This window comes from Haliotis cracherodii, unplaced genomic scaffold (assembly GCF_022045235.1).
Source record: "Haliotis cracherodii isolate W230 unplaced genomic scaffold, xgHalCrac1.p SCAF_17, whole genome shotgun sequence".
NCBI lineage: Eukaryota > Metazoa > Mollusca > Gastropoda > Lepetellida > Haliotidae > Haliotis > Haliotis cracherodii.
In genome coordinates, this window is record NW_027266272.1 from 22,275,949 (window position 1) to 22,303,028 (window position 27,080).

Sequence of the window (27,080 nt, forward strand, 5' to 3'; positions counted from 1 at the left end):
AAATCTGCTAAAAAACAGTGCAAAAACACTTAATCCGATCTGGAGGCCAAACGAAGCAATTTCGCTACATTGGATGTGTAGAGAATTTGTTGGCCATCTGATTCCGCACCAGCTCAAGAATTTTGGAAGTCTTTGGAGCTTTCGTGGCGGAGATTTTAGCTGTTGAAATTGCGATTTTTAAAGTTGTTTTGAGTTATCTGCCCTTAGTCTTTGAGTCTAGAGTCTTGAGATTTTTGTGGATATAACTTCAGTAGCTAAGCTATCTTTGTGGAAATTTTCAAGAGATTCTGATCAGCAGTTTTTGAGTTACGATTGGAACAAAAATCGACGGAATAATAATAATAATAATAAATAAATCGAACAATAACAAGAGGGCTCTTGCCAAGATGGCAGGGAGCCCTAATAAGAAATCGTTATTTTTGCGATTTTGGCACTTTTGACCCCGGGATCGGGTAGCTGGACTAAAAACATTTAAAAAAATTCAAGGTCACCAAGGTCACGGGGTCAAGGTCATTTAGGTGGTCCGTAAAACGAAAATGTACTTTTTTTGGCGAGCTCTCACGCGACTGTTATTGCATGTATTGTGGAAGTGGTTGGTAATTATGCATTACCCCGACCTGTTCTAGCATATGTATAGATCAATTTTGATGATTTGCATGTCCGCCGTCCGTCCGCGCCTCTGTCCACCAAAATCTTGTTTTGTCATTTTCTCATGAACTATCTAACTTACAAAGCTGAAACTTTGTAGACATCTTCCCATGGTCTGTATCTAAAACTGCTGTGAATATCAATGCATTCCGTTGTCAAGTTTGGTTTCCATGGCAACCTGACGGAAAAAATCTTAAATCCAAGATGGCGGCCAAACGGCTGGAAATATCGATTTTGACGGCCCGATCGAAAATGATCAGCATCTCATGACAGTGACACATGCAAAATATGGTAGCTATTGGAGCAATATTGGCGGAGATATATGCTATTTTGTGCCGTTTTTATCACTTTTGGCATTTTCACGGTCTTTAAGCCAATATGGACGCTAAATGACGCAACTTTTGACAAACATCTAAGAAAATGAAATGTTCAGCATCTGATGCTGGTGCATTGTGGTAATTTGTAGCACTTTCTATGAATAACTCTAGCAGCTACGTAGTTTGCTAAGTAATTTTATTAGAGGCTAGCAAAATCCAATATGGCCGCCACATCACGTGACTTTTGACATAAGAGTTAGAAGAGATCTTGTTCAGCAATCAAAGCAAGACTCAACAGAAGTTGTTCAAGTGCCTTACCTGATAAGTTTCCAATGCTAGAGCTTGCTAAAGATGTCCTATCAAAACTTTCAAAATAACTTTGAGCCGGAAGTTGGAGTCAATATGGCGGCCATTGAAGACATATCTCAGCATTTTTTCTTTGAAGTTGTTAGTATGGTACTTGGAGCCAAAGTCTGGAGAGTTTGGAAGCTTTTGAGCTGGTAGTTTGAGCTGAGCAGATTTTGGGAGTCAAGTACTGAGAAATCTGCTAAAAAACAGTGCAAAAACACTTAATCCGATCTGGAGGCCAAACGAAGCAATTTCGCTACATTGGATGTGTAGAGAATTTGTTGGCCATCTGATTCCGCACCAGCTCAAGAATTTTGGAAGTCTTTGGAGCTTTCGTGGCGGAGATTTTAGCTGTTGAAATTGCGATTTTTAAAGTTGTTTTGAGTTATCTGCCCTTAGTCTTTGAGTCTAGAGTCTTGAGATTTTTGTGGATATAACTTCAGTAGCTAAGCTATCTTTGTGGAAATTTTCAAGAGATTCTGATCAGCAGTTTTTGAGTTACGATTGGAACAAAAATCGACGGAATAATAATAATAATAATAAATAAATCGAACAATAACAAGAGGGCTCTTGCCAAGATGGCAGGGAGCCCTAATAAGAAATCGTTATTTTTGCGATTTTGGCACTTTTGACCCCGGGATCGGGTAGCTGGACTAAAAACATTTAAAAAAATTCAAGGTCACCAAGGTCACGGGGTCAAGGTCATTTAGGTGGTCCGTAAAACGAAAATGTACTTTTTTTGGCGAGCTCTCACGCGACTGTTATTGCATGTATTGTGGAAGTGGTTGGTAATTATGCATTACCCCGACCTGTTCTAGCATATGTATAGATCAATTTTGATGATTTGCATGTCCGCCGTCCGTCCGCGCCTCTGTCCACCAAAATCTTGTTTTGTCATTTTCTCATGAACTATCTAACTTACAAAGCTGAAACTTTGTAGACATCTTCCCATGGTCTGTATCTAAAACTGCTGTGAATATCAATGCATTCCGTTGTCAAGTTTGGTTTCCATGGCAACCTGACGGAAAAAATCTTAAATCCAAGATGGCGGCCAAACGGCTGGAAATATCGATTTTGACGGCCCGATCGAAAATGATCAGCATCTCATGACAGTGACACATGCAAAATATGGTAGCTATTGGAGCAATATTGGCGGAGATATATGCTATTTTGTGCCGTTTTTATCACTTTTGGCATTTTCACGGTCTTTAAGCCAATATGGACGCTAAATGACGCAACTTTTGACAAACATCTAAGAAAATGAAATGTTCAGCATCTGATGCTGGTGCATTGTGGTAATTTGTAGCACTTTCTATGAATAACTCTAGCAGCTACGTAGTTTGCTAAGTAATTTTATTAGAGGCTAGCAAAATCCAATATGGCCGCCACATCACGTGACTTTTGACATAAGAGTTAGAAGAGATCTTGTTCAGCAATCAAAGCAAGACTCAACAGAAGTTGTTCAAGTGCCTTACCTGATAAGTTTCCAATGCTAGAGCTTGCTAAAGATGTCCTATCAAAACTTTCAAAATAACTTTGAGCCGGAAGTTGGAGTCAATATGGCGGCCATTGAAGACATATCTCAGCATTTTTTCTTTGAAGTTGTTAGTATGGTACTTGGAGCCAAAGTCTGGAGAGTTTGGAAGCTTTTGAGCTGGTAGTTTGAGCTGAGCAGATTTTGGGAGTCAAGTACTGAGAAATCTGCTAAAAAACAGTGCAAAAACACTTAATCCGATCTGGAGGCCAAACGAAGCAATTTCGCTACATTGGATGTGTAGAGAATTTGTTGGCCATCTGATTCCGCACCAGCTCAAGAATTTTGGAAGTCTTTGGAGCTTTCGTGGCGGAGATTTTAGCTGTTGAAATTGCGATTTTTAAAGTTGTTTTGAGTTATCTGCCCTTAGTCTTTGAGTCTAGAGTCTTGAGATTTTTGTGGATATAACTTCAGTAGCTAAGCTATCTTTGTGGAAATTTTCAAGAGATTCTGATCAGCAGTTTTTGAGTTACGATTGGAACAAAAATCGACGGAATAATAATAATAATAATAAATAAATCGAACAATAACAAGAGGGCTCTTGCCAAGATGGCAGGGAGCCCTAATAAGAAATCGTTATTTTTGCGATTTTGGCACTTTTGACCCCGGGATCGGGTAGCTGGACTAAAAACATTTAAAAAAATTCAAGGTCACCAAGGTCACGGGGTCAAGGTCATTTAGGTGGTCCGTAAAACGAAAATGTACTTTTTTTGGCGAGCTCTCACGCGACTGTTATTGCATGTATTGTGGAAGTGGTTGGTAATTATGCATTACCCCGACCTGTTCTAGCATATGTATAGATCAATTTTGATGATTTGCATGTCCGCCGTCCGTCCGCGCCTCTGTCCACCAAAATCTTGTTTTGTCATTTTCTCATGAACTATCTAACTTACAAAGCTGAAACTTTGTAGACATCTTCCCATGGTCTGTATCTAAAACTGCTGTGAATATCAATGCATTCCGTTGTCAAGTTTGGTTTCCATGGCAACCTGACGGAAAAAATCTTAAATCCAAGATGGCGGCCAAACGGCTGGAAATATCGATTTTGACGGCCCGATCGAAAATGATCAGCATCTCATGACAGTGACACATGCAAAATATGGTAGCTATTGGAGCAATATTGGCGGAGATATATGCTATTTTGTGCCGTTTTTATCACTTTTGGCATTTTCACGGTCTTTAAGCCAATATGGACGCTAAATGACGCAACTTTTGACAAACATCTAAGAAAATGAAATGTTCAGCATCTGATGCTGGTGCATTGTGGTAATTTGTAGCACTTTCTATGAATAACTCTAGCAGCTACGTAGTTTGCTAAGTAATTTTATTAGAGGCTAGCAAAATCCAATATGGCCGCCACATCACGTGACTTTTGACATAAGAGTTAGAAGAGATCTTGTTCAGCAATCAAAGCAAGACTCAACAGAAGTTGTTCAAGTGCCTTACCTGATAAGTTTCCAATGCTAGAGCTTGCTAAAGATGTCCTATCAAAACTTTCAAAATAACTTTGAGCCGGAAGTTGGAGTCAATATGGCGGCCATTGAAGACATATCTCAGCATTTTTTCTTTGAAGTTGTTAGTATGGTACTTGGAGCCAAAGTCTGGAGAGTTTGGAAGCTTTTGAGCTGGTAGTTTGAGCTGAGCAGATTTTGGGAGTCAAGTACTGAGAAATCTGCTAAAAAACAGTGCAAAAACACTTAATCCGATCTGGAGGCCAAACGAAGCAATTTCGCTACATTGGATGTGTAGAGAATTTGTTGGCCATCTGATTCCGCACCAGCTCAAGAATTTTGGAAGTCTTTGGAGCTTTCGTGGCGGAGATTTTAGCTGTTGAAATTGCGATTTTTAAAGTTGTTTTGAGTTATCTGCCCTTAGTCTTTGAGTCTAGAGTCTTGAGATTTTTGTGGATATAACTTCAGTAGCTAAGCTATCTTTGTGGAAATTTTCAAGAGATTCTGATCAGCAGTTTTTGAGTTACGATTGGAACAAAAATCGACGGAATAATAATAATAATAATAAATAAATCGAACAATAACAAGAGGGCTCTTGCCAAGATGGCAGGGAGCCCTAATAAGAAATCGTTATTTTTGCGATTTTGGCACTTTTGACCCCGGGATCGGGTAGCTGGACTAAAAACATTTAAAAAAATTCAAGGTCACCAAGGTCACGGGGTCAAGGTCATTTAGGTGGTCCGTAAAACGAAAATGTACTTTTTTTGGCGAGCTCTCACGCGACTGTTATTGCATGTATTGTGGAAGTGGTTGGTAATTATGCATTACCCCGACCTGTTCTAGCATATGTATAGATCAATTTTGATGATTTGCATGTCCGCCGTCCGTCCGCGCCTCTGTCCACCAAAATCTTGTTTTGTCATTTTCTCATGAACTATCTAACTTACAAAGCTGAAACTTTGTAGACATCTTCCCATGGTCTGTATCTAAAACTGCTGTGAATATCAATGCATTCCGTTGTCAAGTTTGGTTTCCATGGCAACCTGACGGAAAAAATCTTAAATCCAAGATGGCGGCCAAACGGCTGGAAATATCGATTTTGACGGCCCGATCGAAAATGATCAGCATCTCATGACAGTGACACATGCAAAATATGGTAGCTATTGGAGCAATATTGGCGGAGATATATGCTATTTTGTGCCGTTTTTATCACTTTTGGCATTTTCACGGTCTTTAAGCCAATATGGACGCTAAATGACGCAACTTTTGACAAACATCTAAGAAAATGAAATGTTCAGCATCTGATGCTGGTGCATTGTGGTAATTTGTAGCACTTTCTATGAATAACTCTAGCAGCTACGTAGTTTGCTAAGTAATTTTATTAGAGGCTAGCAAAATCCAATATGGCCGCCACATCACGTGACTTTTGACATAAGAGTTAGAAGAGATCTTGTTCAGCAATCAAAGCAAGACTCAACAGAAGTTGTTCAAGTGCCTTACCTGATAAGTTTCCAATGCTAGAGCTTGCTAAAGATGTCCTATCAAAACTTTCAAAATAACTTTGAGCCGGAAGTTGGAGTCAATATGGCGGCCATTGAAGACATATCTCAGCATTTTTTCTTTGAAGTTGTTAGTATGGTACTTGGAGCCAAAGTCTGGAGAGTTTGGAAGCTTTTGAGCTGGTAGTTTGAGCTGAGCAGATTTTGGGAGTCAAGTACTGAGAAATCTGCTAAAAAACAGTGCAAAAACACTTAATCCGATCTGGAGGCCAAACGAAGCAATTTCGCTACATTGGATGTGTAGAGAATTTGTTGGCCATCTGATTCCGCACCAGCTCAAGAATTTTGGAAGTCTTTGGAGCTTTCGTGGCGGAGATTTTAGCTGTTGAAATTGCGATTTTTAAAGTTGTTTTGAGTTATCTGCCCTTAGTCTTTGAGTCTAGAGTCTTGAGATTTTTGTGGATATAACTTCAGTAGCTAAGCTATCTTTGTGGAAATTTTCAAGAGATTCTGATCAGCAGTTTTTGAGTTACGATTGGAACAAAAATCGACGGAATAATAATAATAATAATAAATAAATCGAACAATAACAAGAGGGCTCTTGCCAAGATGGCAGGGAGCCCTAATAAGAAATCGTTATTTTTGCGATTTTGGCACTTTTGACCCCGGGATCGGGTAGCTGGACTAAAAACATTTAAAAAAATTCAAGGTCACCAAGGTCACGGGGTCAAGGTCATTTAGGTGGTCCGTAAAACGAAAATGTACTTTTTTTGGCGAGCTCTCACGCGACTGTTATTGCATGTATTGTGGAAGTGGTTGGTAATTATGCATTACCCCGACCTGTTCTAGCATATGTATAGATCAATTTTGATGATTTGCATGTCCGCCGTCCGTCCGCGCCTCTGTCCACCAAAATCTTGTTTTGTCATTTTCTCATGAACTATCTAACTTACAAAGCTGAAACTTTGTAGACATCTTCCCATGGTCTGTATCTAAAACTGCTGTGAATATCAATGCATTCCGTTGTCAAGTTTGGTTTCCATGGCAACCTGACGGAAAAAATCTTAAATCCAAGATGGCGGCCAAACGGCTGGAAATATCGATTTTGACGGCCCGATCGAAAATGATCAGCATCTCATGACAGTGACACATGCAAAATATGGTAGCTATTGGAGCAATATTGGCGGAGATATATGCTATTTTGTGCCGTTTTTATCACTTTTGGCATTTTCACGGTCTTTAAGCCAATATGGACGCTAAATGACGCAACTTTTGACAAACATCTAAGAAAATGAAATGTTCAGCATCTGATGCTGGTGCATTGTGGTAATTTGTAGCACTTTCTATGAATAACTCTAGCAGCTACGTAGTTTGCTAAGTAATTTTATTAGAGGCTAGCAAAATCCAATATGGCCGCCACATCACGTGACTTTTGACATAAGAGTTAGAAGAGATCTTGTTCAGCAATCAAAGCAAGACTCAACAGAAGTTGTTCAAGTGCCTTACCTGATAAGTTTCCAATGCTAGAGCTTGCTAAAGATGTCCTATCAAAACTTTCAAAATAACTTTGAGCCGGAAGTTGGAGTCAATATGGCGGCCATTGAAGACATATCTCAGCATTTTTTCTTTGAAGTTGTTAGTATGGTACTTGGAGCCAAAGTCTGGAGAGTTTGGAAGCTTTTGAGCTGGTAGTTTGAGCTGAGCAGATTTTGGGAGTCAAGTACTGAGAAATCTGCTAAAAAACAGTGCAAAAACACTTAATCCGATCTGGAGGCCAAACGAAGCAATTTCGCTACATTGGATGTGTAGAGAATTTGTTGGCCATCTGATTCCGCACCAGCTCAAGAATTTTGGAAGTCTTTGGAGCTTTCGTGGCGGAGATTTTAGCTGTTGAAATTGCGATTTTTAAAGTTGTTTTGAGTTATCTGCCCTTAGTCTTTGAGTCTAGAGTCTTGAGATTTTTGTGGATATAACTTCAGTAGCTAAGCTATCTTTGTGGAAATTTTCAAGAGATTCTGATCAGCAGTTTTTGAGTTACGATTGGAACAAAAATCGACGGAATAATAATAATAATAATAAATAAATCGAACAATAACAAGAGGGCTCTTGCCAAGATGGCAGGGAGCCCTAATAAGAAATCGTTATTTTTGCGATTTTGGCACTTTTGACCCCGGGATCGGGTAGCTGGACTAAAAACATTTAAAAAAATTCAAGGTCACCAAGGTCACGGGGTCAAGGTCATTTAGGTGGTCCGTAAAACGAAAATGTACTTTTTTTGGCGAGCTCTCACGCGACTGTTATTGCATGTATTGTGGAAGTGGTTGGTAATTATGCATTACCCCGACCTGTTCTAGCATATGTATAGATCAATTTTGATGATTTGCATGTCCGCCGTCCGTCCGCGCCTCTGTCCACCAAAATCTTGTTTTGTCATTTTCTCATGAACTATCTAACTTACAAAGCTGAAACTTTGTAGACATCTTCCCATGGTCTGTATCTAAAACTGCTGTGAATATCAATGCATTCCGTTGTCAAGTTTGGTTTCCATGGCAACCTGACGGAAAAAATCTTAAATCCAAGATGGCGGCCAAACGGCTGGAAATATCGATTTTGACGGCCCGATCGAAAATGATCAGCATCTCATGACAGTGACACATGCAAAATATGGTAGCTATTGGAGCAATATTGGCGGAGATATATGCTATTTTGTGCCGTTTTTATCACTTTTGGCATTTTCACGGTCTTTAAGCCAATATGGACGCTAAATGACGCAACTTTTGACAAACATCTAAGAAAATGAAATGTTCAGCATCTGATGCTGGTGCATTGTGGTAATTTGTAGCACTTTCTATGAATAACTCTAGCAGCTACGTAGTTTGCTAAGTAATTTTATTAGAGGCTAGCAAAATCCAATATGGCCGCCACATCACGTGACTTTTGACATAAGAGTTAGAAGAGATCTTGTTCAGCAATCAAAGCAAGACTCAACAGAAGTTGTTCAAGTGCCTTACCTGATAAGTTTCCAATGCTAGAGCTTGCTAAAGATGTCCTATCAAAACTTTCAAAATAACTTTGAGCCGGAAGTTGGAGTCAATATGGCGGCCATTGAAGACATATCTCAGCATTTTTTCTTTGAAGTTGTTAGTATGGTACTTGGAGCCAAAGTCTGGAGAGTTTGGAAGCTTTTGAGCTGGTAGTTTGAGCTGAGCAGATTTTGGGAGTCAAGTACTGAGAAATCTGCTAAAAAACAGTGCAAAAACACTTAATCCGATCTGGAGGCCAAACGAAGCAATTTCGCTACATTGGATGTGTAGAGAATTTGTTGGCCATCTGATTCCGCACCAGCTCAAGAATTTTGGAAGTCTTTGGAGCTTTCGTGGCGGAGATTTTAGCTGTTGAAATTGCGATTTTTAAAGTTGTTTTGAGTTATCTGCCCTTAGTCTTTGAGTCTAGAGTCTTGAGATTTTTGTGGATATAACTTCAGTAGCTAAGCTATCTTTGTGGAAATTTTCAAGAGATTCTGATCAGCAGTTTTTGAGTTACGATTGGAACAAAAATCGACGGAATAATAATAATAATAATAAATAAATCGAACAATAACAAGAGGGCTCTTGCCAAGATGGCAGGGAGCCCTAATAAGAAATCGTTATTTTTGCGATTTTGGCACTTTTGACCCCGGGATCGGGTAGCTGGACTAAAAACATTTAAAAAAATTCAAGGTCACCAAGGTCACGGGGTCAAGGTCATTTAGGTGGTCCGTAAAACGAAAATGTACTTTTTTTGGCGAGCTCTCACGCGACTGTTATTGCATGTATTGTGGAAGTGGTTGGTAATTATGCATTACCCCGACCTGTTCTAGCATATGTATAGATCAATTTTGATGATTTGCATGTCCGCCGTCCGTCCGCGCCTCTGTCCACCAAAATCTTGTTTTGTCATTTTCTCATGAACTATCTAACTTACAAAGCTGAAACTTTGTAGACATCTTCCCATGGTCTGTATCTAAAACTGCTGTGAATATCAATGCATTCCGTTGTCAAGTTTGGTTTCCATGGCAACCTGACGGAAAAAATCTTAAATCCAAGATGGCGGCCAAACGGCTGGAAATATCGATTTTGACGGCCCGATCGAAAATGATCAGCATCTCATGACAGTGACACATGCAAAATATGGTAGCTATTGGAGCAATATTGGCGGAGATATATGCTATTTTGTGCCGTTTTTATCACTTTTGGCATTTTCACGGTCTTTAAGCCAATATGGACGCTAAATGACGCAACTTTTGACAAACATCTAAGAAAATGAAATGTTCAGCATCTGATGCTGGTGCATTGTGGTAATTTGTAGCACTTTCTATGAATAACTCTAGCAGCTACGTAGTTTGCTAAGTAATTTTATTAGAGGCTAGCAAAATCCAATATGGCCGCCACATCACGTGACTTTTGACATAAGAGTTAGAAGAGATCTTGTTCAGCAATCAAAGCAAGACTCAACAGAAGTTGTTCAAGTGCCTTACCTGATAAGTTTCCAATGCTAGAGCTTGCTAAAGATGTCCTATCAAAACTTTCAAAATAACTTTGAGCCGGAAGTTGGAGTCAATATGGCGGCCATTGAAGACATATCTCAGCATTTTTTCTTTGAAGTTGTTAGTATGGTACTTGGAGCCAAAGTCTGGAGAGTTTGGAAGCTTTTGAGCTGGTAGTTTGAGCTGAGCAGATTTTGGGAGTCAAGTACTGAGAAATCTGCTAAAAAACAGTGCAAAAACACTTAATCCGATCTGGAGGCCAAACGAAGCAATTTCGCTACATTGGATGTGTAGAGAATTTGTTGGCCATCTGATTCCGCACCAGCTCAAGAATTTTGGAAGTCTTTGGAGCTTTCGTGGCGGAGATTTTAGCTGTTGAAATTGCGATTTTTAAAGTTGTTTTGAGTTATCTGCCCTTAGTCTTTGAGTCTAGAGTCTTGAGATTTTTGTGGATATAACTTCAGTAGCTAAGCTATCTTTGTGGAAATTTTCAAGAGATTCTGATCAGCAGTTTTTGAGTTACGATTGGAACAAAAATCGACGGAATAATAATAATAATAATAAATAAATCGAACAATAACAAGAGGGCTCTTGCCAAGATGGCAGGGAGCCCTAATAAGAAATCGTTATTTTTGCGATTTTGGCACTTTTGACCCCGGGATCGGGTAGCTGGACTAAAAACATTTAAAAAAATTCAAGGTCACCAAGGTCACGGGGTCAAGGTCATTTAGGTGGTCCGTAAAACGAAAATGTACTTTTTTTGGCGAGCTCTCACGCGACTGTTATTGCATGTATTGTGGAAGTGGTTGGTAATTATGCATTACCCCGACCTGTTCTAGCATATGTATAGATCAATTTTGATGATTTGCATGTCCGCCGTCCGTCCGCGCCTCTGTCCACCAAAATCTTGTTTTGTCATTTTCTCATGAACTATCTAACTTACAAAGCTGAAACTTTGTAGACATCTTCCCATGGTCTGTATCTAAAACTGCTGTGAATATCAATGCATTCCGTTGTCAAGTTTGGTTTCCATGGCAACCTGACGGAAAAAATCTTAAATCCAAGATGGCGGCCAAACGGCTGGAAATATCGATTTTGACGGCCCGATCGAAAATGATCAGCATCTCATGACAGTGACACATGCAAAATATGGTAGCTATTGGAGCAATATTGGCGGAGATATATGCTATTTTGTGCCGTTTTTATCACTTTTGGCATTTTCACGGTCTTTAAGCCAATATGGACGCTAAATGACGCAACTTTTGACAAACATCTAAGAAAATGAAATGTTCAGCATCTGATGCTGGTGCATTGTGGTAATTTGTAGCACTTTCTATGAATAACTCTAGCAGCTACGTAGTTTGCTAAGTAATTTTATTAGAGGCTAGCAAAATCCAATATGGCCGCCACATCACGTGACTTTTGACATAAGAGTTAGAAGAGATCTTGTTCAGCAATCAAAGCAAGACTCAACAGAAGTTGTTCAAGTGCCTTACCTGATAAGTTTCCAATGCTAGAGCTTGCTAAAGATGTCCTATCAAAACTTTCAAAATAACTTTGAGCCGGAAGTTGGAGTCAATATGGCGGCCATTGAAGACATATCTCAGCATTTTTTCTTTGAAGTTGTTAGTATGGTACTTGGAGCCAAAGTCTGGAGAGTTTGGAAGCTTTTGAGCTGGTAGTTTGAGCTGAGCAGATTTTGGGAGTCAAGTACTGAGAAATCTGCTAAAAAACAGTGCAAAAACACTTAATCCGATCTGGAGGCCAAACGAAGCAATTTCGCTACATTGGATGTGTAGAGAATTTGTTGGCCATCTGATTCCGCACCAGCTCAAGAATTTTGGAAGTCTTTGGAGCTTTCGTGGCGGAGATTTTAGCTGTTGAAATTGCGATTTTTAAAGTTGTTTTGAGTTATCTGCCCTTAGTCTTTGAGTCTAGAGTCTTGAGATTTTTGTGGATATAACTTCAGTAGCTAAGCTATCTTTGTGGAAATTTTCAAGAGATTCTGATCAGCAGTTTTTGAGTTACGATTGGAACAAAAATCGACGGAATAATAATAATAATAATAAATAAATCGAACAATAACAAGAGGGCTCTTGCCAAGATGGCAGGGAGCCCTAATAAGAAATCGTTATTTTTGCGATTTTGGCACTTTTGACCCCGGGATCGGGTAGCTGGACTAAAAACATTTAAAAAAATTCAAGGTCACCAAGGTCACGGGGTCAAGGTCATTTAGGTGGTCCGTAAAACGAAAATGTACTTTTTTTGGCGAGCTCTCACGCGACTGTTATTGCATGTATTGTGGAAGTGGTTGGTAATTATGCATTACCCCGACCTGTTCTAGCATATGTATAGATCAATTTTGATGATTTGCATGTCCGCCGTCCGTCCGCGCCTCTGTCCACCAAAATCTTGTTTTGTCATTTTCTCATGAACTATCTAACTTACAAAGCTGAAACTTTGTAGACATCTTCCCATGGTCTGTATCTAAAACTGCTGTGAATATCAATGCATTCCGTTGTCAAGTTTGGTTTCCATGGCAACCTGACGGAAAAAATCTTAAATCCAAGATGGCGGCCAAACGGCTGGAAATATCGATTTTGACGGCCCGATCGAAAATGATCAGCATCTCATGACAGTGACACATGCAAAATATGGTAGCTATTGGAGCAATATTGGCGGAGATATATGCTATTTTGTGCCGTTTTTATCACTTTTGGCATTTTCACGGTCTTTAAGCCAATATGGACGCTAAATGACGCAACTTTTGACAAACATCTAAGAAAATGAAATGTTCAGCATCTGATGCTGGTGCATTGTGGTAATTTGTAGCACTTTCTATGAATAACTCTAGCAGCTACGTAGTTTGCTAAGTAATTTTATTAGAGGCTAGCAAAATCCAATATGGCCGCCACATCACGTGACTTTTGACATAAGAGTTAGAAGAGATCTTGTTCAGCAATCAAAGCAAGACTCAACAGAAGTTGTTCAAGTGCCTTACCTGATAAGTTTCCAATGCTAGAGCTTGCTAAAGATGTCCTATCAAAACTTTCAAAATAACTTTGAGCCGGAAGTTGGAGTCAATATGGCGGCCATTGAAGACATATCTCAGCATTTTTTCTTTGAAGTTGTTAGTATGGTACTTGGAGCCAAAGTCTGGAGAGTTTGGAAGCTTTTGAGCTGGTAGTTTGAGCTGAGCAGATTTTGGGAGTCAAGTACTGAGAAATCTGCTAAAAAACAGTGCAAAAACACTTAATCCGATCTGGAGGCCAAACGAAGCAATTTCGCTACATTGGATGTGTAGAGAATTTGTTGGCCATCTGATTCCGCACCAGCTCAAGAATTTTGGAAGTCTTTGGAGCTTTCGTGGCGGAGATTTTAGCTGTTGAAATTGCGATTTTTAAAGTTGTTTTGAGTTATCTGCCCTTAGTCTTTGAGTCTAGAGTCTTGAGATTTTTGTGGATATAACTTCAGTAGCTAAGCTATCTTTGTGGAAATTTTCAAGAGATTCTGATCAGCAGTTTTTGAGTTACGATTGGAACAAAAATCGACGGAATAATAATAATAATAATAAATAAATCGAACAATAACAAGAGGGCTCTTGCCAAGATGGCAGGGAGCCCTAATAAGAAATCGTTATTTTTGCGATTTTGGCACTTTTGACCCCGGGATCGGGTAGCTGGACTAAAAACATTTAAAAAAATTCAAGGTCACCAAGGTCACGGGGTCAAGGTCATTTAGGTGGTCCGTAAAACGAAAATGTACTTTTTTTGGCGAGCTCTCACGCGACTGTTATTGCATGTATTGTGGAAGTGGTTGGTAATTATGCATTACCCCGACCTGTTCTAGCATATGTATAGATCAATTTTGATGATTTGCATGTCCGCCGTCCGTCCGCGCCTCTGTCCACCAAAATCTTGTTTTGTCATTTTCTCATGAACTATCTAACTTACAAAGCTGAAACTTTGTAGACATCTTCCCATGGTCTGTATCTAAAACTGCTGTGAATATCAATGCATTCCGTTGTCAAGTTTGGTTTCCATGGCAACCTGACGGAAAAAATCTTAAATCCAAGATGGCGGCCAAACGGCTGGAAATATCGATTTTGACGGCCCGATCGAAAATGATCAGCATCTCATGACAGTGACACATGCAAAATATGGTAGCTATTGGAGCAATATTGGCGGAGATATATGCTATTTTGTGCCGTTTTTATCACTTTTGGCATTTTCACGGTCTTTAAGCCAATATGGACGCTAAATGACGCAACTTTTGACAAACATCTAAGAAAATGAAATGTTCAGCATCTGATGCTGGTGCATTGTGGTAATTTGTAGCACTTTCTATGAATAACTCTAGCAGCTACGTAGTTTGCTAAGTAATTTTATTAGAGGCTAGCAAAATCCAATATGGCCGCCACATCACGTGACTTTTGACATAAGAGTTAGAAGAGATCTTGTTCAGCAATCAAAGCAAGACTCAACAGAAGTTGTTCAAGTGCCTTACCTGATAAGTTTCCAATGCTAGAGCTTGCTAAAGATGTCCTATCAAAACTTTCAAAATAACTTTGAGCCGGAAGTTGGAGTCAATATGGCGGCCATTGAAGACATATCTCAGCATTTTTTCTTTGAAGTTGTTAGTATGGTACTTGGAGCCAAAGTCTGGAGAGTTTGGAAGCTTTTGAGCTGGTAGTTTGAGCTGAGCAGATTTTGGGAGTCAAGTACTGAGAAATCTGCTAAAAAACAGTGCAAAAACACTTAATCCGATCTGGAGGCCAAACGAAGCAATTTCGCTACATTGGATGTGTAGAGAATTTGTTGGCCATCTGATTCCGCACCAGCTCAAGAATTTTGGAAGTCTTTGGAGCTTTCGTGGCGGAGATTTTAGCTGTTGAAATTGCGATTTTTAAAGTTGTTTTGAGTTATCTGCCCTTAGTCTTTGAGTCTAGAGTCTTGAGATTTTTGTGGATATAACTTCAGTAGCTAAGCTATCTTTGTGGAAATTTTCAAGAGATTCTGATCAGCAGTTTTTGAGTTACGATTGGAACAAAAATCGACGGAATAATAATAATAATAATAAATAAATCGAACAATAACAAGAGGGCTCTTGCCAAGATGGCAGGGAGCCCTAATAAGAAATCGTTATTTTTGCGATTTTGGCACTTTTGACCCCGGGATCGGGTAGCTGGACTAAAAACATTTAAAAAAATTCAAGGTCACCAAGGTCACGGGGTCAAGGTCATTTAGGTGGTCCGTAAAACGAAAATGTACTTTTTTTGGCGAGCTCTCACGCGACTGTTATTGCATGTATTGTGGAAGTGGTTGGTAATTATGCATTACCCCGACCTGTTCTAGCATATGTATAGATCAATTTTGATGATTTGCATGTCCGCCGTCCGTCCGCGCCTCTGTCCACCAAAATCTTGTTTTGTCATTTTCTCATGAACTATCTAACTTACAAAGCTGAAACTTTGTAGACATCTTCCCATGGTCTGTATCTAAAACTGCTGTGAATATCAATGCATTCCGTTGTCAAGTTTGGTTTCCATGGCAACCTGACGGAAAAAATCTTAAATCCAAGATGGCGGCCAAACGGCTGGAAATATCGATTTTGACGGCCCGATCGAAAATGATCAGCATCTCATGACAGTGACACATGCAAAATATGGTAGCTATTGGAGCAATATTGGCGGAGATATATGCTATTTTGTGCCGTTTTTATCACTTTTGGCATTTTCACGGTCTTTAAGCCAATATGGACGCTAAATGACGCAACTTTTGACAAACATCTAAGAAAATGAAATGTTCAGCATCTGATGCTGGTGCATTGTGGTAATTTGTAGCACTTTCTATGAATAACTCTAGCAGCTACGTAGTTTGCTAAGTAATTTTATTAGAGGCTAGCAAAATCCAATATGGCCGCCACATCACGTGACTTTTGACATAAGAGTTAGAAGAGATCTTGTTCAGCAATCAAAGCAAGACTCAACAGAAGTTGTTCAAGTGCCTTACCTGATAAGTTTCCAATGCTAGAGCTTGCTAAAGATGTCCTATCAAAACTTTCAAAATAACTTTGAGCCGGAAGTTGGAGTCAATATGGCGGCCATTGAAGACATATCTCAGCATTTTTTCTTTGAAGTTGTTAGTATGGTACTTGGAGCCAAAGTCTGGAGAGTTTGGAAGCTTTTGAGCTGGTAGTTTGAGCTGAGCAGATTTTGGGAGTCAAGTACTGAGAAATCTGCTAAAAAACAGTGCAAAAACACTTAATCCGATCTGGAGGCCAAACGAAGCAATTTCGCTACATTGGATGTGTAGAGAATTTGTTGGCCATCTGATTCCGCACCAGCTCAAGAATTTTGGAAGTCTTTGGAGCTTTCGTGGCGGAGATTTTAGCTGTTGAAATTGCGATTTTTAAAGTTGTTTTGAGTTATCTGCCCTTAGTCTTTGAGTCTAGAGTCTTGAGATTTTTGTGGATATAACTTCAGTAGCTAAGCTATCTTTGTGGAAATTTTCAAGAGATTCTGATCAGCAGTTTTTGAGTTACGATTGGAACAAAAATCGACGGAATAATAATAATAATAATAAATAAATCGAACAATAACAAGAGGGCTCTTGCCAAGATGGCAGGGAGCCCTAATAAGAAATCGTTATTTTTGCGATTTTGGCACTTTTGACCCCGGGATCGGGTAGCTGGACTAAAAACATTTAAAAAAATTCAAGGTCACCAAGGTCACGGGGTCAAGGTCATTTAGGTGGTCCGTAAAACGAAAATGTACTTTTTTTGGCGAGCTCTCACGCGACTGTTATTGCATGTATTGTGGAAGTGGTTGGTAATTATGCATTACCCCGACCTGTTCTAGCATATGTATAGATCAATTTTGATGATTTGCATGTCCGCCGTCCGTCCGCGCCTCTGTCCACCAAAATCTTGTTTTGTCATTTTCTCATGAACTATCTAACTTACAAAGCTGAAACTTTGTAGACATCTTCCCATGGTCTGTATCTAAAACTGCTGTGAATATCAATGCATTCCGTTGTCAAGTTTGGTTTCCATGGCAACCTGACGGAAAAAATCTTAAATCCAAGATGGCGGCCAAACGGCTGGAAATATCGATTTTGACGGCCCGATCGAAAATGATCAGCATCTCATGACAGTGACACATGCAAAATATGGTAGCTATTGGAGCAATATTGGCGGAGATATATGCTATTTTGTGCCGTTTTTATCACTTTTGGCATTTTCACGGTCTTTAAGCCAATATGGACGCTAAATGACGCAACTTTTGACAAACATCTAAGAAAATGAAATGTTCAGCATCTGATGCTGGTGCATTGTGGTAATTTGTAGCACTTTCTATGAATAACTCTAGCAGCTACGTAGTTTGCTAAGTAATTTTATTAGAGGCTAGCAAAATCCAATATGGCCGCCACATCACGTGACTTTTGACATAAGAGTTAGAAGAGATCTTGTTCAGCAATCAAAGCAAGACTCAACAGAAGTTGTTCAAGTGCCTTACCTGATAAGTTTCCAATGCTAGAGCTTGCTAAAGATGTCCTATCAAAACTTTCAAAATAACTTTGAGCCGGAAGTTGGAGTCAATATGGCGGCCATTGAAGACATATCTCAGCATTTTTTCTTTGAAGTTGTTAGTATGGTACTTGGAGCCAAAGTCTGGAGAGTTTGGAAGCTTTTGAGCTGGTAGTTTGAGCTGAGCAGATTTTGGGAGTCAAGTACTGAGAAATCTGCTAAAAAACAGTGCAAAAACACTTAATCCGATCTGGAGGCCAAACGAAGCAATTTCGCTACATTGGATGTGTAGAGAATTTGTTGGCCATCTGATTCCGCACCAGCTCAAGAATTTTGGAAGTCTTTGGAGCTTTCGTGGCGGAGATTTTAGCTGTTGAAATTGCGATTTTTAAAGTTGTTTTGAGTTATCTGCCCTTAGTCTTTGAGTCTAGAGTCTTGAGATTTTTGTGGATATAACTTCAGTAGCTAAGCTATCTTTGTGGAAATTTTCAAGAGATTCTGATCAGCAGTTTTTGAGTTACGATTGGAACAAAAATCGACGGAATAATAATAATAATAATAAATAAATCGAACAATAACAAGAGGGCTCTTGCCAAGATGGCAGGGAGCCCTAATAAGAAATCGTTATTTTTGCGATTTTGGCACTTTTGACCCCGGGATCGGGTAGCTGGACTAAAAACATTTAAAAAAATTCAAGGTCACCAAGGTCACGGGGTCAAGGTCATTTAGGTGGTCCGTAAAACGAAAATGTACTTTTTTTGGCGAGCTCTCACGCGACTGTTATTGCATGTATTGTGGAAGTGGTTGGTAATTATGCATTACCCCGACCTGTTCTAGCATATGTATAGATCAATTTTGATGATTTGCATGTCCGCCGTCCGTCCGCGCCTCTGTCCACCAAAATCTTGTTTTGTCATTTTCTCATGAACTATCTAACTTACAAAGCTGAAACTTTGTAGACATCTTCCCATGGTCTGTATCTAAAACTGCTGTGAATATCAATGCATTCCGTTGTCAAGTTTGGTTTCCATGGCAACCTGACGGAAAAAATCTTAAATCCAAGATGGCGGCCAAACGGCTGGAAATATCGATTTTGACGGCCCGATCGAAAATGATCAGCATCTCATGACAGTGACACATGCAAAATATGGTAGCTATTGGAGCAATATTGGCGGAGATATATGCTATTTTGTGCCGTTTTTATCACTTTTGGCATTTTCACGGTCTTTAAGCCAATATGGACGCTAAATGACGCAACTTTTGACAAACATCTAAGAAAATGAAATGTTCAGCATCTGATGCTGGTGCATTGTGGTAATTTGTAGCACTTTCTATGAATAACTCTAGCAGCTACGTAGTTTGCTAAGTAATTTTATTAGAGGCTAGCAAAATCCAATATGGCCGCCACATCACGTGACTTTTGACATAAGAGTTAGAAGAGATCTTGTTCAGCAATCAAAGCAAGACTCAACAGAAGTTGTTCAAGTGCCTTACCTGATAAGTTTCCAATGCTAGAGCTTGCTAAAGATGTCCTATCAAAACTTTCAAAATAACTTTGAGCCGGAAGTTGGAGTCAATATGGCGGCCATTGAAGACATATCTCAGCATTTTTTCTTTGAAGTTGTTAGTATGGTACTTGGAGCCAAAGTCTGGAGAGTTTGGAAGCTTTTGAGCTGGTAGTTTGAGCTGAGCAGATTTTGGGAGTCAAGTACTGAGAAATCTGCTAAAAAACAGTGCAAAAACACTTAATCCGATCTGGAGGCCAAACGAAGCAATTTCGCTACATTGGATGTGTAGAGAATTTGTTGGCCATCTGATTCCGCACCAGCTCAAGAATTTTGGAAGTCTTTGGAGCTTTCGTGGCGGAGATTTTAGCTGTTGAAATTGCGATTTTTAAAGTTGTTTTGAGTTATCTGCCCTTAGTCTTTGAGTCTAGAGTCTTGAGATTTTTGTGGATATAACTTCAGTAGCTAAGCTATCTTTGTGGAAATTTTCAAGAGATTCTGATCAGCAGTTTTTGAGTTACGATTGGAACAAAAATCGACGGAATAATAATAATAATAATAAATAAATCGAACAATAACAAGAGGGCTCTTGCCAAGATGGCAGGGAGCCCTAATAAGAAATCGTTATTTTTGCGATTTTGGCACTTTTGACCCCGGGATCGGGTAGCTGGACTAAAAACATTTAAAAAAATTCAAGGTCACCAAGGTCACGGGGTCAAGGTCATTTAGGTGGTCCGTAAAACGAAAATGTACTTTTTTTGGCGAGCTCTCACGCGACTGTTATTGCATGTATTGTGGAAGTGGTTGGTAATTATGCATTACCCCGACCTGTTCTAGCATATGTATAGATCAATTTTGATGATTTGCATGTCCGCCGTCCGTCCGCGCCTCTGTCCACCAAAATCTTGTTTTGTCATTTTCTCATGAACTATCTAACTTACAAAGCTGAAACTTTGTAGACATCTTCCCATGGTCTGTATCTAAAACTGCTGTGAATATCAATGCATTCCGTTGTCAAGTTTGGTTTCCATGGCAACCTGACGGAAAAAATCTTAAATCCAAGATGGCGGCCAAACGGCTGGAAATATCGATTTTGACGGCCCGATCGAAAATGATCAGCATCTCATGACAGTGACACATGCAAAATATGGTAGCTATTGGAGCAATATTGGCGGAGATATATGCTATTTTGTGCCGTTTTTATCACTTTTGGCATTTTCACGGTCTTTAAGCCAATATGGACGCTAAATGACGCAACTTTTGACAAACATCTAAGAAAATGAAATGTTCAGCATCTGATGCTGGTGCATTGTGGTAATTTGTAGCACTTTCTATGAATAACTCTAGCAGCTACGTAGTTTGCTAAGTAATTTTATTAGAGGCTAGCAAAATCCAATATGGCCGCCACATCACGTGACTTTTGACATAAGAGTTAGAAGAGATCTTGTTCAGCAATCAAAGCAAGACTCAACAGAAGTTGTTCAAGTGCCTTACCTGATAAGTTTCCAATGCTAGAGCTTGCTAAAGATGTCCTATCAAAACTTTCAAAATAACTTTGAGCCGGAAGTTGGAGTCAATATGGCGGCCATTGAAGACATATCTCAGCATTTTTTCTTTGAAGTTGTTAGTATGGTACTTGGAGCCAAAGTCTGGAGAGTTTGGAAGCTTTTGAGCTGGTAGTTTGAGCTGAGCAGATTTTGGGAGTCAAGTACTGAGAAATCTGCTAAAAAACAGTGCAAAAACACTTAATCCGATCTGGAGGCCAAACGAAGCAATTTCGCTACATTGGATGTGTAGAGAATTTGTTGGCCATCTGATTCCGCACCAGCTCAAGAATTTTGGAAGTCTTTGGAGCTTTCGTGGCGGAGATTTTAGCTGTTGAAATTGCGATTTTTAAAGTTGTTTTGAGTTATCTGCCCTTAGTCTTTGAGTCTAGAGTCTTGAGATTTTTGTGGATATAACTTCAGTAGCTAAGCTATCTTTGTGGAAATTTTCAAGAGATTCTGATCAGCAGTTTTTGAGTTACGATTGGAACAAAAATCGACGGAATAATAATAATAATAATAAATAAATCGAACAATAACAAGAGGGCTCTTGCCAAGATGGCAGGGAGCCCTAATAATAATAATAAATCGAACAATAACAAGAGGGCTCTTGCCTTGTAGGCAGGGAGCCCTAATAAGAAATCGTTATTTTTGCGATTTTGGCACTTTTGACCCCGGGATTGGGTAGCTGGACTAAAAACATTAAAAAAAATTCAAGGTCACCAAGGTCACGGGGTCAAGGTCATTTAGGTGGTCCGTAAAACGAAAATGTACTTTTTTTGGCGAGCTCTCACGCGACTGTTATTGCATGTATGGTGGAAGTGGTTGGTAATTATGCATTACCCCGACCTGTTCTAGCATATGTATAGATAAATTTTGATGATATGCATGTCCGCCGTCCGTCCGCGCGTCTGTCCACCAAAACCTTGTTTTGTCATTTTCTCATGAACTATTTAAATTACAAAGCTGAAAGTTTGCAGACATCTTCCCATGGTCTGTATCTAATAATGCTGTGAATATCAATGCATTCCGTTGTCACGTCTGGTTTCCATTGCAACCTGACGAAAAAAAACTTAAATCCAAGATGGCGGCCAAACGGCTGGAAATATCGATTTTGAAGGCCCGATCGAAAATGATCAGTATCTTATGACGGTGTCACATGCAAAATATGGTAGCTATTGGAGCAATATTGGCGGAGATATATGCTATTTTGTGCCGTTTTTATCACTTTTGGCATTTTCACGGTCTTTAATCCAGTATGGACGCTAAATGACGCAACTTTTGACAAACAGCTAAGAACATGAAATGTTCAGCATGTGATACTGGTGCATTGTGGTAATTTGTAGCACTTTCTATCAAGAACTTTAGCAGCTACGTCGTTTGCAAAGTAATTATATTAGAGGCTAGCTAAATCCAATATGGCCGCCACATCACGTGACTTTTCACATAAGAGCAAGAAGAGATCTTGTTCAGCAACCAAAGCAAGATTCAACAGAAGTTGTTCAAGTGCCTTACCTGATAAGTTTCCAATGCTAGAGCTTGCTAAAGATGTCCTATCAAAAGTTTCAAAATAACTTTGAGCCGGAAGTTGGAGTCAATATGGCGGCCATTGAAGACATATCTCAGCATTTTTTCTTTGAAGTTGTTAGTATGGTACTTGGAGCCAAAGTATGGAGAGTTTGGAAGCTTTTGAGCTGGTAGTTTGAGCTGAGGAGATTTTGGGAGTCATGTACTGAGAAATTGGGTAAAAAACAGTGCAAAAACACTTAATCCAATCTGGAGGCCAAACGAAGCAATTTCGCTACATTAGATGAGTAGAGAATTTGTTGGCCATCTGATTCCGCACTTGTTCAAGAATTTTGGAAGTCTTTGGAGCTTTCGTGGCGGAGTTATTAGCTGTTGAAATTGCGATTTTTAAAGTTGTTTTGAGTTATCTGCCCTTAGTCTTTGAGTCTAGAGTCTTGAGATTTTTGTGGATATAACTTCAGTAGCTAAGGTATCTTTGTGGAAATTTTCAAGAAATTCTGAGCAGTAGTTTTGGAGTTCGGATTGGAACAAAAATCGGCGGAATAATAATAATAATAATAATAATAATAATAAATAATAATAATAAATCGAACAATAACAAGAGGGCTCTTGCCTTGTAGGCAGGGAGCCCTAATAAGAAATCGTTATTTTTGCGATTTTGGCACTTTTGACCCCGGGATTGGGTAGCTGGACTAAAAACATTAAAAAAAATTCAAGGTCACCAAGGTCACGGGGTCAAGGTCATTTAGGTGGTCCGTAAAACGAAAATGTACTTTTTTTGGCGAGCTCTCACGCGACTGTTATTGCATGTATGGTGGAAGTGGTTGGTAATTATGCATTACCCCGACCTGTTCTAGCATATGTATAGATAAATTTTGATGATATGCATGTCCGCCGTCCGTCCGCGCGTCTGTCCACCAAAACCTTGTTTTGTCATTTTCTCATGAACTATTTAAATTACAAAGCTGAAAGTTTGCAGACATCTTCCCATGGTCTGTATCTAATAATGCTGTGAATATCAATGCATTCCGTTGTCACGTCTGGTTTCCATTGCAACCTGACGAAAAAAAACTTAAATCCAAGATGGCGGCCAAACGGCTGGAAATATCGATTTTGAAGGCCCGATCGAAAATGATCAGTATCTTATGACGGTGTCACATGCAAAATATGGTAGCTATTGGAGCAATATTGGCGGAGATATATGCTATTTTGTGCCGTTTTTATCACTTTTGGCATTTTCACGGTCTTTAATCCAGTATGGACGCTAAATGACGCAACTTTTGACAAACAGCTAAGAACATGAAATGTTCAGCATGTGATACTGGTGCATTGTGGTAATTTGTAGCACTTTCTATCAAGAACTTTAGCAGCTACGTCGTTTGCAAAGTAATTATATTAGAGGCTAGCTAAATCCAATATGGCCGCCACATCACGTGACTTTTCACATAAGAGCAAGAAGAGATCTTGTTCAGCAACCAAAGCAAGATTCAACAGAAGTTGTTCAAGTGCCTTACCTGATAAGTTTCCAATGCTAGAGCTTGCTAAAGATGTCCTATCAAAAGTTTCAAAATAACTTTGAGCCGGAAGTTGGAGTCAATATGGCGGCCATTGAAGACATATCTCAGCATTTTTTCTTTGAAGTTGTTAGTATGGTACTTGGAGCCAAAGTATGGAGAGTTTGGAAGCTTTTGAGCTGGTAGTTTGAGCTGAGGAGATTTTGGGAGTCATGTACTGAGAAATTGGGTAAAAAACAGTGCAAAAACACTTAATCCAATCTGGAGGCCAAACGAAGCAATTTCGCTACATTAGATGAGTAGAGAATTTGTTGGCCATCTGATTCCGCACTTGTTCAAGAATTTTGGAAGTCTTTGGAGCTTTCGTGGCGGAGTTATTAGCTGTTGAAATTGCGATTTTTAAAGTTGTTTTGAGTTATCTGCCCTTAGTCTTTGAGTCTAGAGTCTTGAGATTTTTGTGGATATAACTTCAGTAGCTAAGGTATCTTTGTGGAAATTTTCAAGAAATTCTGAGCAGTAGTTTTGGAGTTCGGATTGGAACAAAAATCGGCGGAATAATAATAATAATAATAATAATAATAATAAATAATAATAATAAATCGAACAATAACAAGAGGGCTCTTGCCTTGTAGGCAGGGAGCCCTAATAAGAAATCGTTATTTTTGCGATTTTGGCACTTTTGACCCCGGGATTGGGTAGCTGGACTAAAAACATTAAAAAAAATTCAAGGTCACCAAGGTCACGGGGTCAAGGTCATTTAGGTGGTCCGTAAAACGAAAATGTACTTTTTTTGGCGAGCTCTCACGCGACTGTTATTGCATGTATGGTGGAAGTGGTTGGTAATTATGCATTACCCCGACCTGTTCTAGCATATGTATAGATAAATTTTGATGATATGCATGTCCGCCGTCCGTCCGCGCGTCTGTCCACCAAAACCTTGTTTTGTCATTTTCTCATGAACTATTTAAATTACAAAGCTGAAAGTTTGCAGACATCTTCCCATGGTCTGTATCTAATAATGCTGTGAATATCAATGCATTCCGTTGTCACGTCTGGTTTCCATTGCAACCTGACGAAAAAAAACTTAAATCCAAGATGGCGGCCAAACGGCTGGAAATATCGATTTTGAAGGCCCGATCGAAAATGATCAGTATCTTATGACGGTGTCACATGCAAAATATGGTAGCTATTGGAGCAATATTGGCGGAGATATATGCTATTTTGTGCCGTTTTTATCACTTTTGGCATTTTCACGGTCTTTAATCCAGTATGGACGCTAAATGACGCAACTTTTGACAAACAGCTAAGAACATGAAATGTTCAGCATGTGATACTGGTGCATTGTGGTAATTTGTAGCACTTTCTATCAAGAACTTTAGCAGCTACGTCGTTTGCAAAGTAATTATATTAGAGGCTAGCTAAATCCAATATGGCCGCCACATCACGTGACTTTTCACATAAGAGCAAGAAGAGATCTTGTTCAGCAACCAAAGCAAGATTCAACAGAAGTTGTTCAAGTGCCTTACCTGATAAGTTTCCAATGCTAGAGCTTGCTAAAGATGTCCTATCAAAAGTTTCAAAATAACTTTGAGCCGGAAGTTGGAGTCAATATGGCGGCCATTGAAGACATATCTCAGCATTTTTTCTTTGAAGTTGTTAGTATGGTACTTGGAGCCAAAGTATGGAGAGTTTGGAAGCTTTTGAGCTGGTAGTTTGAGCTGAGGAGATTTTGGGAGTCATGTACTGAGAAATTGGGTAAAAAACAGTGCAAAAACACTTAATCCAATCTGGAGGCCAAACGAAGCAATTTCGCTACATTAGATGAGTAGAGAATTTGTTGGCCATCTGATTCCGCACTTGTTCAAGAATTTTGGAAGTCTTTGGAGCTTTCGTGGCGGAGTTATTAGCTGTTGAAATTGCGATTTTTAAAGTTGTTTTGAGTTATCTGCCCTTAGTCTTTGAGTCTAGAGTCTTGAGATTTTTGTGGATATAACTTCAGTAGCTAAGGTATCTTTGTGGAAATTTTCAAGAAATTCTGAGCAGTAGTTTTGGAGTTCGGATTGGAACAAAAATCGGCGGAATAATAATAATAATAATAATAATAATAATAAATAATAATAATAAATCGAACAATAACAAGAGGGCTCTTGCCTTGTAGGCAGGGAGCCCTAATAAGAAATCGTTATTTTTGCGATTTTGGCACTTTTGACCCCGGGATTGGGTAGCTGGACTAAAAACATTAAAAAAAATTCAAGGTCACCAAGGTCACGGGGTCAAGGTCATTTAGGTGGTCCGTAAAACGAAAATGTACTTTTTTTGGCGAGCTCTCACGCGACTGTTATTGCATGTATGGTGGAAGTGGTTGGTAATTATGCATTACCCCGACCTGTTCTAGCATATGTATAGATAAATTTTGATGATATGCATGTCCGCCGTCCGTCCGCGCGTCTGTCCACCAAAACCTTGTTTTGTCATTTTCTCATGAACTATTTAAATTACAAAGCTGAAAGTTTGCAGACATCTTCCCATGGTCTGTATCTAATAATGCTGTGAATATCAATGCATTCCGTTGTCACGTCTGGTTTCCATTGCAACCTGACGAAAAAAAACTTAAATCCAAGATGGCGGCCAAACGGCTGGAAATATCGATTTTGAAGGCCCGATCGAAAATGATCAGTATCTTATGACGGTGTCACATGCAAAATATGGTAGCTATTGGAGCAATATTGGCGGAGATATATGCTATTTTGTGCCGTTTTTATCACTTTTGGCATTTTCACGGTCTTTAATCCAGTATGGACGCTAAATGACGCAACTTTTGACAAACAGCTAAGAACATGAAATGTTCAGCATGTGATACTGGTGCATTGTGGTAATTTGTAGCACTTTCTATCAAGAACTTTAGCAGCTACGTCGTTTGCAAAGTAATTATATTAGAGGCTAGCTAAATCCAATATGGCCGCCACATCACGTGACTTTTCACATAAGAGCAAGAAGAGATCTTGTTCAGCAACCAAAGCAAGATTCAACAGAAGTTGTTCAAGTGCCTTACCTGATAAGTTTCCAATGCTAGAGCTTGCTAAAGATGTCCTATCAAAAGTTTCAAAATAACTTTGAGCCGGAAGTTGGAGTCAATATGGC